This window comes from Pinus tabuliformis, chromosome 3_2 (assembly GCF_031772625.1).
Source record: "Pinus tabuliformis cultivar Carrire ecotype Pingquan chromosome 3_2, CPIR1, whole genome shotgun sequence".
In the NCBI taxonomy this organism is placed as follows: Eukaryota; Viridiplantae; Streptophyta; class Pinopsida; order Pinales; family Pinaceae; genus Pinus; species Pinus tabuliformis.
In genome coordinates this window covers 199,918,630-199,923,572 of record NC_142302.1, presented here as the reverse complement: position 1 = coordinate 199,923,572, position 4,943 = coordinate 199,918,630, and positions in this window count along the sequence as shown.

Below are 4,943 nucleotides of genomic sequence, written 5' to 3'. Positions count from 1 at the left end.
GCCTCTGCTATGAAAACTATGAGCCAACTCAAAGCGCAGTTAAGTCTCCATCTGGTAGCATCCTCTTTCATATAACTCCTGACTCCATCAATCAAATGCTAAACTTAAAGCAAACTCAGCTTCTGGTCCCTCTTTCTATGAAATTCTTGCTTGCTGAGGGTCTGAAACTCTCTAGCTCAGAGATAGCCCGAATTGCCCAAGTATTCATGAGAGCAGATCGCTAGCCTACAGGGCCACCTCCTTTTCTCTATGTACATTTCAATGAAGTCGGTATATTACTAGTTGATATGATATCTTATGTTCTGGGTTTCAAGACAAGTGAACATATTGATCAAACTATATTGGTCTTGCTGTCTACTTTTAGCCCTGGACAGCCCCCTGCTGTCAAATACAATTATGCCAAATTCATTGCCAATAAGATACATGACCAACTACTAAAACTGGATAGGGAGGGAGTATTCAAATACTCATCCTACATCGGTCTAACACCGAGGATGGTGTCCCTCAAGGGGGAGGGTTCTGTAATAGCCTTAGTGAAAATTCCATGTAATAAAAGTTAATAAAGTAAAAAATAATAACCACGGTTGATTGGACACTTTTTCCAATTTGAATTTTGGGTAAGACATCCTCGAGGGTGTTCATTTGATTTTTTATGGCTAAGGAAATTAGTAGGCAATGGCTAAGGCTTTGGAAAGGAAAAATGGCATTTTTGGCACATTTATTTATGAAAATAATGGAAATTAGGAGAAAAGGGAGGTGAAAGGTCATAGGTTACGTGTGAGGAGAAAATTGAAGGAAAATAATGGAAAATGAGGAAAATAGAGGCCTCATTCATAAAAAGGATTCTGAGGATTAGTTGGTAACCTTTTGTTAGTTGAGTTTTGGAGCTCTCTCATTATTCTTTCTCTCTCTCACTCTTGGACACTTAGATTTTTCTTGGAGCATTTTGGCATTGGATCAAGAAAGAAAAAGAAGGCAAGAGGAAGCAAAGATCAAGTAGGGAAATGCAGGATCAAGCAACTACAACAATCTTCATTGTAGGTATCGACTTGCATGTGTATTTTCCTTGCTTTATTTGGCATGCATGGTATTGCATGTGGTTATTTTGCTATTGTGGCATGGGTTTTTCGAGGTGTAACACTGATTTCAACCTAGCCTTGCCATTTTCGAATAGCATGGTGTGATGGAGTTATCATGTTTTTGTTGAGATGGATTGTCGGTGGATTCGAAGTTGAGTGAAGTGGATCTCCGAATGATAAAGCACGTGACCTAGTGGTCCCTGAACCAGACTATGGATCACGGTAAATCCACTAGCCTAGTGACCCCTGAGCCAAACTGTGGGTTCTCGTAAATCCAAGATTATGTTGCATCAATGGGCCTAAGAATCCTTGCTAGTGAATGGCAGGATATACGGTAAATCCAAGAGGTGGTTTTCTCTCCGTTGGGACAAGTAATCTTGGGTTTGGGATATGCAGTAAAGCCCGGAGAGTGGGTATCGATTTAGGGCCTAGTGGTCTGGGTTGGATTGCAGTAAAGCCTGAGAGATTAGGAGACAAGAAAATTCCTTACAATGTAGGTGGAGAAATCTAGGGCATCCATGATTGTTTGGCCTAGTGATCGAGAGCACGTCATAGTAAATCCTGTCATGATGTGTTCATTGTGTTGGCCTAGTGATCTGGGATGGATTATGGTAAATCCTAGTTTCTATTGATGAGGGTGAGGTGGTTTAGCCTCGATTTTTCCTAGTTGGCTCTTTTGGTTTGAGTCCCACATTCATGCTTGAAATATGGCACGGGGATGAATGGATGAAGAGAGGTTTGTCTCAACCATTCTATGGTCGGGTGGAACATGGCAGCTGCATCTCTGGTTCATTTGTTGCACTCATTAATGAGAAATTCATTTCCTTGATTTTCATGTGTAAATTTATTGATGTATATGTGGATTTTATCGTTGATGTGCTTATGATATTTTTTTCCCTATTATGTTGGTTATATGTGTGTTTTATGACAACAACTATGTATGGCTCTCATCATGTTTTTACTTGTAAATGAATGGATAATGTATCTATAACCTAATAGATGATAATGCAACAAATGACATGAGGGAACAATGGGTCATAGTGATTCTCAAATAAGTATGATACCCCTACACTAAATTATTTTGTTTACACTTGTAGGTTACATGTTGATGATATGTTTAACAAAATGCCTAACATGGCTAGTAAGGGTTTGATTAAGGTCTTGTTCAACTTATTTATTTTGCACCATTATTTCCCTGTACTTCTACTGATTCTAAGCTATCACTCCATTTTGGGCAGTGGCCTAGGCTTTGGACCTAAAAAGTGGCTTAAATCTTAGGGTCGCTGGGATGGGACTAGCAATTTTAGTCTCTGGTCACTAGCAGGCAAGCTTGTGAGAGAAACTTTGGGTCTCTTGTAGCTCCCTTTCCCATATCATGAGAGAGATTATCCAAAACAATAGTGGTACCCAGGGACAAGTTGTCTGAGTGGCTGACATGTCTTCTGAGGATCCTAATGCTGATTTTGGATGACTATGTGTAATGTTTCCATCGATTCCACTTCCTTAAGGTCACATAGCAGGTTGAATCTGATCATAGTAGCCTCCCATCTCATGTTTACCCCAGTTGGCATGGTTACTTGGGTGGATGTGGGAGGAGAATGTTACACTTTGTGTCTCATATCCATAAGTGTCTTCTTGAAACCTCTTCTTCTTGAATACCTTGAACATCATTTTCCAGTTTAAGATGAAAAACTGATTGACTCTGGCTCAATAATACCTAAAACTAAAACTCACTCATGGAAAAACAATATTAGCCTCAAAATCACCTATTCTACCTTGTTTTCTCATGCAAGATGCTGACTGTCATGGGAGAGTACATTGGGATTGAGAGAGAGGATTTCTTCGGTGCAGGGAATAGGTTCAAGAGCCAAGAGGTGGATTTTTGGACACTAGAACTGTGCACTACAATTGGGAAAGTGAAAGGGATAAGATTGGGCATAGAGTGCACGTCTTGGAGACAATGGCTAGAGGCTTGAGGATTGAAGATGCATAATGAACTATAACTAAGAAGGAGACTCTTGGTTGAGTGCAAGTTGCAACTGCAAGGTCTAAGGGGTTACCTTATTGTCCACTGGGAGTGTGCAATGTGTTCCATAAGGCACGATTGTCAAGGCTTGGGGTAGAGCACATAGGCAAGTAGCAAGAGGTTCAATGATTGTGCTCTAAAGGAGCACAATGCACTTGTGAAGGGGACTGACCTCTCGATGGGTGCAAGGCACAATTTTAAAATACAAGAGTTGTTGGAAATACTGAGAGGGGGGTGAATCAATATTTCTTAGCAAATAATACTTTATTAATATTTTTTAGAGAATTAGTTAATATTCAATTTTTATTATTATTATTCAGTAAGATCAGTAAACAACAATGAAAAATGGAGACAATAGGCACAATATTTTTAGGTGGAAACCCCCTCGGCCAAAAACCACCAAGCACTTTTCTAATCAGTTCTGTAATCTTCAGCCCCAACTGAAAAGAAATCTACAACTTCCTAGAACTCTAGAAAATCATTATTCTCCAACTCCCAACTCCCATTGGAAGGATGCCCAAACCCCCTGGTTTTATCAGCAGTATGATGAATGGATGCCCCAATGCTTAAGTAAGCCACAACTCACCCTTACACCACCCTACCACCCTGAAGTGCTTACATGCCCCAACCTATAGGTGAATTCATTGACCTTCCTAGCACCACCCTAACACCTTATAAGACAAAATAAATAAAATATATGGAATCTTGTACCAGGGACAATGATCCATGTTACAATGATTTTCAATAAATGACAGACAATATTAGGACCATAACCTTATCCAGATAGATGCTAACAATAGAACTAACTTACCCCAACAAAGAATTTTATAAATCTTAAGCAATTATAATCTTTGCAAATATGGGCTCTCATACCAAGGATCATGGCCTAGTTACAACGATTTGACTCTTGACCTTTGACAGCTCTTCTTAATACATAGGACGATTGTTGATGATGTAAAAAGGATGTTTCCTCTTCCTTCAAAAAATGTACAATTTGTATTATTGTAAGGATGTCTCCAAGAGGTGATGATGAATGCTTGTTGATTGTCACTTCAAGTTCAAGTCATATACCCTTGGGCCTTCTTCCACCCACACAAAAATGTTTCCAAGACGAAACCCAATCTCAAAAATAAATCAAAGTACCCTCCAATGATACTTACCTCTAACCTTCAATACACATGTAAGTACAAATCAATGGAAATACGAGATTTATGAATTAAATAAAAATAATATGTACCTGAAGTGAGCTTGTGCCTTGTGTATTTTCTTTATGTTCTTTACTTATCCACCAAACTTTGTCATCAACCAAGAACTATACTAGTAGTTAACTAAGATAGACCTGAAGTATATTTTACATACTACCTAGACCTAACAACAAACCAAAAGTAGGCTATACAAGAGTCTAAATCTATGATATACCCTAATCACTTATACCTTGATTACAAATTTCAATATTGGCCTTAACTTTAAACTTCATACAAGCCTTATCTTGAACTCTAATTGAACATAAACAAAATACAAGTTCTATCGAATTTAGGTGTAGCTGTCACAACCAGTTTATAGTGTTATACAATGACCATATTACTCTTACTACAAACGTTACTTGACTTCAAGCATGAAACATTCCAAAATTGTGTAATGATCAGTTTTGTATCTTTGGCTTTCTAGAGAATTGTGGTTCTTCAACGACTGATAATGTGATAACTCTTAAATAATAATGACATACCTATCAACAACTGATTGCAGCTAGATAAGGTCTCTCTCTTCCTATAGTTGTTTAAGTCCAACCTTAGATAGGTAACCTCACTTGTTTGCTCCTTTACCTCTACTTCGTTGGT